We start from the raw sequence: 16,205 nt of genomic DNA, 5'->3' as shown, positions 1-16,205 counted from the left end.
AAAAAATGTTTTTCTGGAACTCTCTTGATTTTTTTATGATCCAGCAGATGTTGGCAATTTGATCTCTGGTTCCTCTGCCTTTTCTAAAACCAGCTTGAACATCTGGAAGTTCACAGTTCGCATATTGCTGAAGCCTGTCTTGGAGAATTTTGAGCATCACTTTACTAGCGTGTGAGATGAGTGCAATTGTGTGGTAGTTTGAGCATTCTTTGGCATTGCCTTTCTTTGGGATTGGAATGAAAATGGACCTTTTCCAGTCCTGTGGCCACTGCTGAGTTTTCCAAATGGAGTTCCTTTAGAGCTCCTAATAGGACTATTTAATTGCAGTGTAATTACAGGCAACTAAGCTGTGGACTGAAACCCAAAAAGTGGCAAATGGGCATATTTGGAGAAATTCAGGCTAGTTAGTAGTGAACTACTTGTAGAAAAAAATGTGAACTCTTCTGTAGCCTTGAACAGTGCTGGGTTCTAAGGACAGCTCCTTGGGAATCACTTAGGGAAGTGCTGCTGTTTTATGAATGTTGAAAGCATGATACTAAAACCCAAGACCACTTGGCTCGAACTTGAAATTCAAGGTAGGGCCTAAGATCCTGACTCTTGAATCCTCCTGCCTAGAATCCCCCCTCGTGGCAGAGCCTCTTCCTGGAACAAGGGGTTTCCATGCCCTGCCCCCTAACTCTGCAGCTTCAACAACAACTTCTCTAGGACACAGCAGCCTGCTCATCTCCATACCATGCACTTTATATGCATTGGCTCATAGAGCCTCATAACTCATGAAATAGGTGTCTCCATTTCACAGAGGAAGAAATTGAGGCCCACAACCATAATATGGACCATCTGAGGTCATTTAGCTGTAGCTGGTGGTGCTGAGATTTGAGCTAAGGGCTCCTGACTCGTGAATTAATGCCATTCTCGTGGTGCCATGTTGAAAAGAATTGCTGGAAGCAGCCCACATGTAGGAGCCACATGGGAGCATTTGCAACAGCATCTGTTCCATAGCTGAGTAGATCAAGTTAGAAAGAAATGGGCACTTTTCATGCCCTCCTCAGCCTTCCCTGACAGTAGCAATGCCTTTTCTTCCCAGATCCCTTTGGTCACTGATGCTATCAAACTGAATTTTTTAGTATAGAAATGTTACATCCCAGGAGTTGATACTTTTGCATAATATGTCTAGAAAAGTTAATTGTCTCATTAGTCATATTTGCATTCTGTTTTAACTGCATCTTGAGAGCAAATGTATTCATTTTTCCCCTATGTTATAGTTCTCTCTTTAACAGCCTTTTAACAAAGCAGAGATCAGAACACAAAGAATATCTTGCTTTCTTAAAATATTCCACCTTCCGAAAATGTAGGGCCCAATTTTCACTGCAGCTGTAAGCTAATTATCAGATACAAAATATGGATCACAACTAATTAATCAGGATCTGACCTTCTTTAGAAGCCATAGATTCCTATAAACTAGGTTACCATTAGTAAATACATGGAGATTTAAATAGGAATTCAAGAACTGCAGTAACAAGTGGGTATGAAATGTTTATATTTCTAACAAATGGCAAAGGCAAGAGATCATTTTCCTAGGCTTATGTCTGGTGAAATTTTCCAGAAACCCACTGTCCGCAGAGCCTTATTAGTGGGTCACATATAATGAAGCATCCATTTCATTAGCATTCTAGAATCTACCATTTGAAAATAAGGATGGCTGCTTTCAGTTTTCAGTTTTTCAAAAAATAGACACTGTATACCTGCTGTTTACAAGAGCTCTGTGCTGCATGAGGTAAAAGATTGTTAGGCAGCTAAGCCAGCCTCCTTGCCCTAGAGGGGTCCATTTAAGTAGGTGGAAATGAGGTGTGGTCCCAAATTCCAGGCAGGGATCACTGAAATCCTGAGGGCAGCTGGCAGTGAAAGCATCAAGGAAGCACACTCGCCTAGCCTAGTGACAATGGATCTGGGTTTTAATGGGTCATGAGGATTTCATTAGACAAAAGAGAAGATGGAGGAAGCATCTCAGGTGGGAGAAGATGTTGCAAGGGAGATGGAAAGACACACGTTTAAGGAATAGAGGGACAGTATTAAGATTCGAGTGTCTAGCACCAAGGTCTTCATGGTGGCTTTGTGACTGTGCAGAAGACAGGTGCAAATTTCAAGAAATGTTCACACATGTTTATTCTCCTGGGGAAGGATGCTGTAACTTGTGGTTATCTTCACAATAAGGCCAGCAATTCCCCTAAAGTTTAGGCTCTCTGGCCTGGAGGACAGTTTTTGTGAACTGAGCATTTGGGGAGCAGGAAGAAAAATGCAGAAATGCATGTTAGGGACTTCCCTGGTGGTCCAGTGATTAAAACTTTGCCTTCCAATGCAGGGGTTGCAGATTAGATTTCTGGTGGGGGAGCTAAGATTCTGCATGCCTCAAGGCCAAAAAACCAAAACATAAAACAGAAGCAATATTATAACAAATTCAATAAAGACTTTAAAAATGGCCCATATCATAAGCATGGAAATTGAAACCGTAATCAGATATCTTCCAGCAAACAAAACCCCAGAACCAGACGGCTTCACAGCTGAATTCTACCAAAAATTTAGAGAAGAGCTAATATCTATCCTACTCAAACTCTTCCAGAAAATTGCAGAGGAAGGTAAACTCCCAAACTCATTCTATGAGGCCACCATCACCCTCATACCAAAACCTGACAAAAATGCCACAAAAAAAGAAAACTACAGGCCAATATCACTGATGAACATAGATGCAAAAATCCTTAACAAAATTCTAGCAAACAGAATCCAACAATATATTAAAAAGATCATACATCATGACCAAGTGGGCTTTATCCCAAGGATGCAAGGATTCTTCAATATCTGCAAATCAATCAATGTAATACACCACATTCACAAATTGAAAGATAAAAACCATGTGATTATCTCAATAGATGCAGAGAAAGCCTTTGACAAAATTCAACATCCATTTATGACAAAAACCCTCCAGAAAGCAGGCATAGAAGGAACATACCTCAACATAATAAAAGCTATATATGACAAAACCTCAGCAAACATTATCCTCAATGGTGAAAAATTGAAAGCATTTCCCCTGAAGTCAGGAACAAGACAAGGGTGCCTACTCTCATCACTACTATTCAACATAGTTTTGGAAGCTTTGGCCGCAGCAATCAGAGCAGAAAAAGAAATAAAAGGAATCCAGATGGGAAAAGAAGAAGTAAAACTCTCACTGTTTGCAGATGACATGATCCTCTACATAGAAAACCCTAAAGACTCCACCAGAAAATTACTAGAGCTAATCAATGAATATAGTAAAGTTGCAGGATATAAAATTAACACACAGAAATCCCTTGCATTCCTATACACTAACAATGAGAAAACAGAAAGAGAAATTAAGGAAACAGTTCCATTCACCATTGCAATTAAAAGAATAAAATACTTAGGAATATATCTACCTAAAGAAACAAAAGACCTATATATAGAAAACTATAAAACACTGGTGAAAGAAATCAAAGAGGACACAAATAGATGGAGAAATATACCATGTTCATGAATTGGAAGAATCAATATAGTGAAAATGAGTATACTACCCAAAGCAATCTATAGATTCAATGCAATACCTATCAAGTTACCAATGGTATTTTTCAGAGAACTAGAACAAATAATTTCACAATTTGTATGGAAATACAAAAAACCTCGAATAGCCAAGGCAATCTTGAGAAAGAAGAATGGAACTGGAGGAATCAACCTGCCTGACTTCAGGCTCTACTACAAAGCCACAGTTATCAAGACAGTATGGTACTGGCACAAAGACAGAAATATAGATCAATGGAACAAAATAGAAAGCCCAGAGATAAATCCACGCACATATGGACACCTTATCTTTGACAAAGGAGGCAAGAATATACAATGAATTAAAGACAATCTCTTTAACAAGTGGTGCTGGGAAATCTGGTCAACCACTTGTAAAAGAATGAAACTAGAACACTTTCTAACACCATACACAAAAATAAACTCAAAATGGATTAAAGATCTAAACGTAAGACCAGAAACTATTAAACTCCTAGAGGAAAACATAGGCAAAACACTCTCCGACATAAACCACAGCAGGATCCTCTATGACCCACCTCCAAGAATATTGGAAATAAAGGCAAAAATAAACAAATGGGACCTAATTAAAATTAAAAGCTTCTGCACAACAAAGGAAACTATAAGCAAGGTGACAAGACAGCCTTCAGAATGGGAGAAAATAATCGCAAACGAAGCAACTGACAAAGAATTAATCTCAAAAGTATACAAGTAACTCCTGAAGCTCAATTCAAGAAAAATAAAAGACCAAATCCAAAAGTGGGACAAAGAACTAAAAGGACATTTCTCCAAAGAAGACATACAGATGGCTAACAAACACATGAAAAGATGCTCAACATCACTCATTATCAGAGAAATGAAAATCAAAACCACAATGAGGTACCATCTCACGCCAGTCAGAATGGCTGCTGTCCAAAAGTCTACAAGCAATAAATGCTGGAGAGAGTGTGGAGAAAAGGGAACCCTCTTACACTGTTGGTGGGAATGTAAACTAGTACAGCCACTATGGAGAACAGTGTGGAGATTCCTTAAAAAACTGGAAATAGAACTGCCATATGATCTAGCAATCCCACTGCTGGGAATACACGCTGAGGAAACCAGAATTGAAAGAGACACATGTACCCCAATGTACATTGCAGCATTGTTTATAATAGCCAGGACATGGAAGCAACCTAGATGTCCATCAGCAGATGAATGGATAAGAAAGCTGTGGTACATATACACAATGGAATATTACTCAGCCATTAAAAAGGATACATTTGAATCAGTTCTAATGAGGTGGATGAAACTAGAGCCTATTATACAGAGTGAAGCAAGCCAGAAAGAAAAATACCAATACAGTATACTAACCCATATATATGGAATTTAGAAAGATGGTAATGATAACCCTGTATATGAGACAGCAAAAGAGACACATATGTATTGAACAGTCTTAGACTCTGTGGGAGAGGGTGAGAGCAGGATGATATGGGAGAATGGCATTGAAACATGTAAAATGTCATATGTGAAACGAATAGCCAGTCCAGGTTTTATACATGATATAGGGTGCAGGCAGGAATCCCTCAGAAGAAATGGAGTAGCCATCATGGTCAGCAAAAGAGTCCAAAATGCAGTACTCGGATGCAATCTCAAAAACAACAGAATGATCTCTGTTCGTTTCCAAGGCAAATCATTCAATATCACAGTAATCCAAGTCTATGCCCCAACCAGTAACACTGAAGAAGCTGAAGTTGAACAGTTCCATGAAGAACTACAAGACCTTTTAGAACTAACACCCAAAAAAGATGTCCTTTTCATTATAGAGGACTGGAATGCAAAAGTAGGAAGTCAAGAAACACCTGGAGTAACAGGCAAATTTGGCGTTGGAATACAAAATGAAGCAGGGCAAAGACTAATAGAGTTTTGTCAAGAAAATGCACTGGTCATAGCAAACACCCTCTTCTAACAACACAAGAGAAGACTCTACACATGGACATCAGCAGATAGTCAACACTGAATTCAGATTGATTCTATTCTTTGTGGCCAAAGATGGAGAAGCTCTATACAATCAGCAAAAACAAGACCTGGAGCTGACTGTGGCTCAGATCATGAACTCTCTTATTGCCAAATTCAGACTGAAATTGAAGAAATTAGGGAAAACCACTAAACCATTCAGGTATGACCTAAATCAAATCCCTTATGATTATACAGTGGAAGTGAGAAATAGATTTAAGGGCCTAGATTTGATAGATAGAGTGCCTGATGAATGAGGTTTGTGACATTGTACAGGAGACAGGGATCAAGACCATCCCCATGAATGAGGTTTGTGACATTGTACAGGAGACAGGGATCAAGACCATCCCCATGGAAAAGAAATGCAAAAAAGCAAAATGGCTGTCTGGGGAGGCCTTACAAAGAGCTGTGAAAAGAAGAGAAGCAAAAAGCAAAGGAGAAAAAGAATAAGCATCTGAATGCAGAGTTCCAAAGAATAGCAAGAAGAGATAAAAAAGCCTTCTCAGTGATCAATGCAAAGAAATAGAGGAAAACAATAGAATGGGAGAGACTAGAGATCTCTTCAAAAATTAGAGATACCAAGGGAACATTTCATGCAAAGATGGGCTTGATAAAGGACAGAAATGGTATGGACCTAACAGAAGCAGAAGATATTAAGAAGAGGTGGCAAGAATACACAGAAGAACTGTACAAAAAAGATCATGTCCCAGATAATCATGATGTTGTGATCACTCACCTAGAGCCAGACATCCTGGAATGTGAAGTCAAGTGGGCCTTAGAAAACATCACTACGAACAAAGCTAGTGGAGGTGATGGAATTCTAGATGAGCTATTTCAAATCCAGAAAGATGATGCTGTGAAAGTGCTGCACTCAATATGCCAGAAAATTTGGAAAACTCAGCAGTGGCCACAGGACTGGAAAAGGTCAGTTTTCATTCCAATCCCAAAGAAAGGTAATGCCAAAGAATGCTCAAACTACCGGACAATTGCACTCATCTCACATGCTAGTAAAGTAATGCTCAAAATTCTCCAAGCCAGGCTTCAGCAATATGTGAACCATGAACTTCCAGATGTTCAAGCTGGTTTTAGAAAAGGCAGAGGAGCCAGAGATCAAATTGCCAACATCCGCTGGATCATGGAAAAATCAAGAGAGTTCCAGAAAAACATCAATTTCTGTTTTATTGTCTGTGCCAAAGGTTTTGACTGTGTGGATCACAATAAACTGTGGGAAATTCTTCAAGAGATGGGAATACCAGACCACCTGACCTGCCTCTTGAGAAATCTGTATGCAGGTCAGGAAGCAACAGTTAGAACTGGACATGGAACATCAGACTGATTCCAAATAGGAAAAGGAGTACGTCAAAGCTGTATATTGTCACCCTGCTTATTTAACTTATATGCAGAGTACATCATGAGAAACACTGGGCTGGAAGAAACACAAGCTGGAATCAAGATTGCCGGGAGAAATATCAATAACCTCAGATATGCAGATGATACCACCTTTATGGCAGAAAATGAAGAGGAACTAAAAAGCCTCTTGATGAAGGTGAAATTGGAGAGTGAAAAAGTTGGCTTAAAGCTCAACATTCAGAAAACGATCATGGAATCTGGTCCCATCACTTCATGGGAAATAGATGGGGAAACAGTGGAAACAGTGTCAGACTTTATTTTGGGGGGGCTCCAAAATCACTGGAGATGATGACTGCAGCCATGAAATTAAAAGATGCTTACTCCTTGGAAGGAGAGTTATGTTCAACCTAGATAGCATATTCAAAAGCAGAGATATTACTTTGCCAACAAAGGTCCGTCTAGTCAAGGCTATGGTTTTTCCAGTGGTCATGTATGGATGTGAGAGTTGGACTGTGAAGAAGGCTGAGCACTGAAGAATTGATGCTTTTGAACTGTGGTGTTGCAGAAGACTCTTGAGAGTCCCTTGGACTCCAAGGAGATCCAACCAGTCGATTCTGAAGGAGATCAGCCCTGGAATTTCTTTGGAAGAATGATGCTAAAGCTGAAACTCCAATACTTTGGCCACCTCATGTGAAGAGTTGACTCATTGGAAAAGACCCTGATGCTGGGAGGGATTGTGGTCAGGAGGAGAAGGGGACGACAGAGGATGAGATGGCTGGATGGCATCACTGACTCGATGGACATGAGTCTGAGTGAACTCCGGGAGTTGGTGATGGACAGGGAGGCCTGGTGTGCTGCGATTCATGGGGTCACAAAGAGTCGGACACGACTGAGCGACTGAACTGAACTGAACTGATAGGGTGCTTGGCACTGGTGCACTGGGATGACCCAGAGGGATGGGATGGGGAGGGAAGTGGGAGGGTGGTTCAGGATGAGGAACACATGTACACTCATGGCAGATTCAAGTCAGTGTATGGCAAAACCAATACAATATTGTAAAGTAAAATTAATTAATTAATTAAAAAAATAAGAATGGCCCGTATCAAAAAGAAGGAAAAAAAAAGAAAAAAGAAATTCATGTTTCAGCAGACCTTGGTGGGCCTTGAGGCCATGGTTCCACACCTGGACTTTTTGGGACTCAGCTGGAGTAGGAGGCAGGATGGGGTAGAGGTGAGAGAAGCAGGAGCTGGGCAGAGGCTGGAAGAAACAGAGAGGCTAGAGGGAGGTTGCTGTGCTTCTAGAAGGACAAACAAGGGCCTGGGCCAGGGAGAGGAGGCTACCAGAAAGTAGAGCTGGAGAGGATTGGACAAGCTGTGGAGGACAAGGTAAAAGGCTTTGGTGTCAGAGGAAAAGCAGGTAGACATGCAGAAGCAGGGACTGATGGTGGTGTGTGAGCTCTGAGGCCAGACCGTCAAGTTCCAACTAAGTTCTGCTGCTTTCCACCCCTGCAACTTGGGGCAGGTTACCTAACCTTCCATACCTCGGTTCCCTTATCTGTGATCCTGACTCCTCCCTCAGAGTTGTGCAGGCAAGCATCAAATGGACAGAGAAACATGAGGTACCTGGATCAGCCATGACGAGAGCTCAGGGAGCCTGGGCTCTCATCCCTTGGATGCCAGCAGCTCCATGTGGGCAGGGCTTCAGTGCTCTTGCACTGCTGTCTCCCTAGGGCCTGAAACCATGCCTGGGACACAGATGTGTGTCCAAAAAGTGTGTTCAGTGCTGAATAGATGACTCATGGTGATGTGCCAGGAGCTGGGACACAGGCATTCTCTTGCTGGAGGTAAGTGTGATTCTGAGCAGGGGGTAAGTGAAAGCCACACGAGAGGGTCCTAGGGGACCATGTGACCTCACCCCAGCCTCCTCCTCAGGACTGGGTGTCAAGCCCTTGCACACTTACCATCATGTCCAGTCTTCCCAGTGGCCTCCTCTGAGCATGACAGGATAGATATGATCATCCCCATTTTTCAGAGGAGAGGCTGAGGTCTGGGCAGTGAAGTAACTGGCTTGGGGGCAGCTGGGTTGGGCTGCTTCTTGGCCCTGGGTCTTCCCATCCCATGCTGCTTTTTGGATCCTCAATCTGTGATTTCCCAAGTTGCAACAGAAGCATTTAGTTTACTAAAAAAAAAATGTCCAAAGAGAGTACCAATAGTAAACAACAAAGATTAGGGACTCATAGTAATGCAGAAAGAGCCTATTCAGGATCTAAATGTTTCACGGAATAATGGGGTTAAGAATAACATTGTCACAGGCAGAACTCAAGAGGAGCTGGCATCGCGCCTCAGCCCTGCCTGAGCAGCTCGGTGGCTTTTGACAAACTGCTTCATCTTGCTGAGCCTCGGTCTCCTCATCCATAAAATGAGGATAATGAGACTCCTTCACGGCTGTTAGGAGAACTAAATAACATGTTTATAAATAACACGGCAAGGTTCTTGGCATATAGGAAGAGCTCAATAAAGGGTTGTTATCCTTCTTTCTTCTATTATTATGCCTTATTTGTGCAGATAGCCTGGCTTCAAGGGAATAATATATGTACTATTGTGATAGCAGAAAGGCTGGTCCTCCAGCTGTAGGAGAAGAAACATGGCAATGAGGGTGTGATATTCCTGGGGAGGTGGGGTGTGAGGATGGAGGAACCTGGGTCAGGAGAGAAAGGCTCTTTAGGACTATAACCAGGGCTGCCCGGCTGCTTACCTGCTAAATTGCTGAGGGCTTACCTTGATAAAATCCCCAAAGTCCTTTTAGAAGTGAACTCACTAAGCCAGCCTGGGCTTTCCCAGACATGGGGAAACCCTGGATTTCAGGGGTCTCGGCTCTGGCTGTTTGAGTGACTGAGCCTCACAGTGGCAAGGCCAGATGAGATAGCTTATGTGATGCGGCCTCAAGGATGCCTGGTCCAGAGGACGTGCTCCCCATCTGGCTGTTAGAGCGAGCCCTTTAGAGTCTGAGCCCACCACTAGTGGGCTGCCCTCTGTGGGTAATGAGATTCGTTGTTGCCCTGGCTAACTGTTAACCACAGTGGTGAGCAACACAGGGAAACATTTGGGTGTTACAGGCATACATACTGAGTTCTGGGTCTGAGTTTCATAGTGTGCCATTCCTGTCACTCATTCAACATTTTCTGAGCATCTCTTGGGGCCAAATCTGTGCAAGGAAACCTGGAAAAGATGAACCTTGATATCTGCCTTCAGTGAATTTCCAGCCTGGAGGACAGAGGAGGAAACAGACCAGGACTGGACAGTGACACTAGACTAGTGCTTTGGCAAAAGGAATCTCTGAGCAGAGGGAAACAGGAGGAAACACCCCCTTACTCTGGGGGCCAAGAAGCCTTCCCTGAGGGAAGCCCAAGCTTTTCCCCAAGATTCCAGCCTTCTCAACTCACATGAAAATAGTAAGGCTGGTCATTTTCTCAAAGTGAACTTTTCTGGATGAAATTCTATTTTATAATCAATGCAACAGTTAAACCTTCAAAGGAGAAGAATTAAAAGGCAAGCAGATAAATGTATGTGAACGGACAGTTTCCTTTATCTGGAGCATCAGTCAGTTGCTAACACAGGTCCACAAATCCACGCAGCACCCATGCTCTGTAACATGGAAATGAGAAACTCACTGCAGAGAATCAGTTTGAACACTCCCTTTTGGATGTTCATGAATTTATAAGTAGTGGATCTCTCCAGATCTCCCTGGGGGGCCCAGGAGGTGTGGGATTACATGGCTGTGGATAGTACACAGGAACCTGGCTACCCTCACCCCAACCTGGCTTCTCTCCAGATCTGGGACAGGTATTCTTCTGGGGCAGGTATTCTTCTAGAGCAGGAGGTGGGAAGTCCCCTGTACCACTGTTCTGGGCTGGAACCCCCTCCAAGAGAACTCACACCACCCTTCCTCTAAGACCTGAATAAAGCCCGCCTTTCCAAGAAATCCCATCCAGACTGTTGTAGCCTACTGGGATTTGACACAGCTCTATTCTGCACCAGTCAGATGGGAAGTCCTGCCAAGGACTGAATGGACCATGCTGTGTCTTGCCCCATTGTTTTGTACGTGCTGTTCTCTCTGCCTGAAACTCCATTGGCACCCATGATGCTTCTTCAAGACTCACCAAAGTGCCCAGAAGCCTGTGCTCACTGGTCCTGATATTGATCATACAGTATTTATAAATGATTGTGTATACAGCAGCTTGGGAGAAGGCAATGGCACCCCACTCCAGTACTCTTGCTTGGAAAATCCATTGGATGGAGGAGCCTAGTAGGCTGCAGTCCATGGGGTCGCTAAGAGTCGGACACGACTGAGCGCCTTCACTTTCACTTTTCACTTTCATGCCTTGGAGGAGGAAATGGCAACCCACTCCAGTGTTCTTGCCTGAAGAATCCCAGGGATGGCGGGGCCTGGTGGGCTGCCGTCTATGGGGTCGCACAGAGTCGGACACAACTGAAGCGACTTAGCAGCAGCGGCATGCAGCAGCTTGCCTTACAGACTGAGAGTTCTTTCCTATTAGCAGTCCTCAAGCTGTAGGAATTGCTACTCCATAATTATAACAAGTGGCAAAGAAGCTGCCTGCAAATGCAGGAGATGTTAAGAGGAGTGGTTTTGATCCCTGGGTCAGGAAGATCCCTTGGTGAAGGAAATGACAACCCACTCCAGTATTTGCCTGGAGAATCCCATGGACAGAGAAGCCTGCGGGCTACAGTCCATAGGGTCACACAGAGTTGGAAACAACTGAAGCGACTTACCATGCATGCAATTATAACAACAGCAACAACAATAATAACAGTTGTTATTATTATTAATAATGGTAGTGGTGAAGTGTAGAGAAGGAATTCCAAGTGAGGGCTCATCAAGAGATGAGTCGGGCATTTGGGAAAAGCCAAGAGAATGGTGGGTGTGTATCGGGAATCCCAGGCACCCATTTTGCAAAATGCTGGGTGCAATGACCTAGTCCCCTCTAAACATGTGAACACTCTTCTTTGAGAAGCACCTTCTATCTGATTCTAGGTTACCAGCCTCAGCAAGTCGCAGGTAGCTGGGAAAAGGCGCATTCTCCAAGCAGAAAACTTCCTACTCTGTAGACAAGCATGCCCCTCACCCCTTGCCAGGTATTATACTGAGGGATTAAATTCTTTCCCTAAGCTGCTCAAATACAGTTATAAAGAACACATGCATGTGATGTGGGTTTTAATTGCAAAGACAAATCAAGCCCCACCATCTTCTCGTGTGGCCACTGAAGAATCATTCAATCTATTGCTTGGTTCCATGTGAGCAGACTTTGGGAAAACAAGTAATAAATACTTGTAATTGCTGCTTTGAGGGCCTCCCTGGCTGAGCAGGCAGTGCAGACTGTGCAGTCTTCCCTGTTCCCTCGCCCTGCCTTGGCTCAGCCTGACCTTTCCTCCCACAGCTGTCACAAGTCGTTGTAGGACTAAGCTCCGTGCTTCCCACCCTCGCCCCCAGGTTCCCCTCATTGTAAAGTCATCCTGTGCTGATAGGATTGGAAGATGGTGTCTGGTCCCAACTCTGCCGTGACCTTGGCTGGATCACTTCTTCTCTCTGGGCCTGTTTCCTTGTCTATAACCTCATCTATAAGGCTTTCTTTTTTATTTTTAAATTGAACTTTAGTTGATTTACAATATTGTGGTAGTTTCAGGTATGCAGCTGTAAATGGGAATCTCTCATTCTTTTTATGGCTGAGTAATATTCCATTGTATATGTACTACCTTAGGTTGCTTCCATGTCTTGGCTATTGTAAATAATGCTGCTTTGAACATTGGGGTGCATGTGTCTTTTTGAATTAGACTTTTCATCTTTGTGGGTATATGCTCAGGAGTTGAATTTCTGGATCATATGGTAACTCTATTTTTAGTTTTTTAAAGAATCTTCATACTGTTCTCCATAGTGGCTGCACCAGCTTACATGTCTGCTGCTGCTGCTAAGTCACTTCAGTTGTGTCCGACTCTGTGTGACCCCATAGACGGCAGCCCACCAGGCTCCTCCGTCCCTGCGATTCTCCAGGCAAGAATACTGGAGTGGGTTGCCATTTCCTTCTCCAATGCATGCATGCATGCTAAGTCGCTTCAGTCGTGTCCAACTCCTTATGACCCAATAGACGGCAGCCCACCAGGCTCTTTTGTCCACAGGATTCTGTAGGCAAGATTACTGGAGTGTGTTGTCATTTCTTTCTCCAAATTTACATGTCTACCTATAGTGTAGGAGGGTTCCCTTCCTTCCATACCCTCTCCAGCATTTATTACTTATAGACTTCTTGATCCTGGCCATTCTGATCAGTGTAAGGTCATACCTCAGTGTGTTTTTGATTTACATTTCTCTAATAATTATACCGTCAGAGTTTTTAAACATGTTTTTGCACCATAGACCTCTAGAGGAGTCTGGTGAAACATATAAACCCTTTCTCAGAGTCATGGTTTTTAATTAGCAAAGTAAAATATATTGGATTATAAAGGGAACTAATATTGAAATAGCTATCAAAGATTTATAAATTGTGATGGTGTAATATATATGCTTATTTATTAACACATTAAGCAACAAAATCTGGTTGTGAGTATAATACCTATCCTAATTCTCAAATAGCAATGGATGTAAATGATATTCTGAGATGTCTGTGATTACTGTGATGGGACACACAAGCTCCTGTGGTTTCTATTAGTCACAAAGTCATTTTTATTTGTCCACAGAAAGGACTGCTGGGGTCTGCTGCCTACATGCACAATGAAGAAAATCCTGAACTGCTGTGAGATTAATGAGGATAAAGATGTAAATATTTCCCATTCAAATTTTAGGCACCCCCTGAATTGTACCCAGAAATGCCAGTAGTGAGCCCTGGACTTCATGGTTTCTCTGGGCTCTTCCAGTCGTAGCACTTTACTGGTGTCAGACTCTGCCAAAGGTAGGCCATGCCCTTCCAGCTTGAGCCCCAAGCTAGAGGAGAAAAGGATTGATGGAACCCTTCCAACCCCATGTTAACTGAGCACCTGCCGCCTACTGAGTGTCACCCTAAACCTATCGTTAGGGCTGGATCAAGTCCTCCTTCATCTTAGGAGAGGAGTGTTAAAATAAATCATATAAAAGATAAATGCATAAACAGAGGTTCAAAACCCTGACTAAACTTCTACCAGAAGCTTGCTCTACAATAGGAATATCTCAGCCACCACCATGTTCTGCCATGTCTGGTCAGCCTCTGAAGAAGTGCTATCCTGCACCATCAATGCTTCCCTGGATATGTTCCCTCTCTGAACCTCGGATTCTTTTTCAGTGGAGTGGGCTGCGAACTACTCCATAGGACCGAATGACAAACACAATCAGCAGAAGCACATCTGCAGTGATACAGGCACTGGCCCTGTGTGGACGAGTCTAGCCGTGGCCTCTGGGTGCTGGAAGTCTTGCATCTGGAACACATGTGTCCTGAGACTCTCCAGGGCCTTTGCTCCTGCTTCTCTGGATCTGGTCTGGAAGATGGAGCACCACCATTCACCACCTTGCACCCTGAGCAGTGATGGAGCATGAACAAGGCACACAGCACTCTGGGAGGTGTCCACCCGATATCGCTAAGGGAGGACTTCCAAGGCCCTGTTAGTAAAGGCCTTATCTCTAGCTGTTGGAAACTCTTCACATCCCTCCCCAGCCCTAGAAAAGTCCACTGATGATTGTACGCATTCCCTGTTGCTGAATAAAGATTTGGGGAATTATCTTTCTTATGCAAAACATTTTGGATATAATTTCTGATTTCATTGTTTATTATCTCAGAAGCTTCAGGCTGGTTGCTTAATCTCACTGTGCTTCTGGTTATTCCTCTCTGAAAAGTGAAATAAAATGTCTTTCCTGCTGATGGAGCTGTAAATGGGAATCTCTCATTCTTTTTATTGCTGAGTAATATTTCATTGTAAATGTACTGTATCTTTGTAGTACAAAAATATGTTGTAAAAAATGTACTATGTTGCAGGATTAACCAGGAAAATCAAAGCAAAATGAAACCTAATCACATGGAAAGAAGAAAACCTGAAACTTTCTTAAACAACTTTTATGTACAAATGAAAATTAAAATCACAATTACAAGCTATTAATAGAGCAACACTGTATACCAAAACTTATGGAACGTGACCAAAGTTATCCTTCACAGCAAATCTATAGCCTTAAATGCTTAATAATAAATGAGAAAGAATGAAAATAGATAAAGCATTCAGTACAAGTTAAAAAGGAGAAATCTAAGGAAATTAGGGAACAATAAACCATAAATACAGTAGAAATTAATGCATTAGAAAAATTGAAAAACATTAGAATTTATAAGTGAATCTAAAAGCTCATTATTTGAAGAAACCAATAATATAGACATGTTCTTCTTTAGATATAATCAATAAAATAAGGAGAGAAAGCACAAATACAGAAGATTTAAGATGAGAAATGGAATATAACTATGATTATAGAATTGGGCCAGGGCTTCCCTGATAACACAGTTTACTAACTGAGAATCTGCCTGCAATGCAGGAGACCCCAGTTCAATTTCTGGGTTGAGAAGATCTGCTGGAAAAGGGATAGGCTACCCACTCCAGTATGCTTGGGCTTCCCTTGTGGCTCAGCTGGTAAAGAATTTGCCTGCAATGCAGGAGACGTGGGTTTGATCCCTGGGTTGGGAAGATCCCCTGGAGAGGCTATCCATTCCAATATTCTGGCCTGAAGAATTCCATGAGCTGTGTAGTCTGTGGGGTCGCAAAGGGTCGGGCACAACTGAGCAACTTTCACTTAATGTATTAGAAACATTGAAAAACCTTAGAATTTATAAGTGAATCTAGAAGCTGATTCTTTGGAGAAACCAATAAAACAGACACACTCTTCTTAGATATAATCAATAAAGTAAGAGAGCAAGTGCAAATACAGAAGATTTAAGATGAGAAATGTAATATAACCATGATTATAGAATAGATTAAATTAGAAGGTCATAAAACTTTCAGCTCTAAGCTAAATTATTAGGAAGATTCTGAAATATTTGGCATTCTGAGAAAATGTATATGATCAGATTTGACTCAAAAAGTTAACTTGGCCAATAGCCATGGAAGCAATTTAGAATGATGTTTAATGAATTATCAAGAAAAATACAGAAATTTTCAGAGAAGGGTCAGAACAGACTGAGTCAGGGTTTTACTGGAGCAGGTGCATGGGTGGGCAACACAAGGAGCAGGACATGGTCAGGGGCACAGAGATCAGAATGAAGTCAGATG

General features: G+C 42.4%; 1 protein-coding gene and 1 long non-coding RNA gene across 2 annotated transcripts in view; both read left to right on the top strand.

Moving 5' to 3' along the window:
- The window catches only part of LOC129644118 (uncharacterized), a 113,426-nt gene extending 98,603 nt beyond the window's left edge, over nt 1–14,823 (top strand). Inside the window, exon 3 of the long non-coding RNA XR_008710750.1 lies at nt 13,668–14,823. This is a non-coding gene — a long non-coding RNA (uncharacterized LOC129644118). The remainder of the gene's footprint in view (nt 1–13,667) is intronic.
- Nucleotides 1–16,205, top strand: part of CLSTN2 (calsyntenin 2) — a 727,708-nt gene that overhangs the window by 139,824 nt on the left and 571,679 nt on the right. The window lies entirely within an intron of this gene.

This window comes from Bubalus kerabau, chromosome 2 (assembly GCF_029407905.1).
Source record: "Bubalus kerabau isolate K-KA32 ecotype Philippines breed swamp buffalo chromosome 2, PCC_UOA_SB_1v2, whole genome shotgun sequence".
Lineage (NCBI taxonomy): Eukaryota > Metazoa > Chordata > Mammalia > Artiodactyla > Bovidae > Bubalus > Bubalus kerabau.
This window is presented reverse-complemented; position numbering and strand designations above follow the sequence as displayed.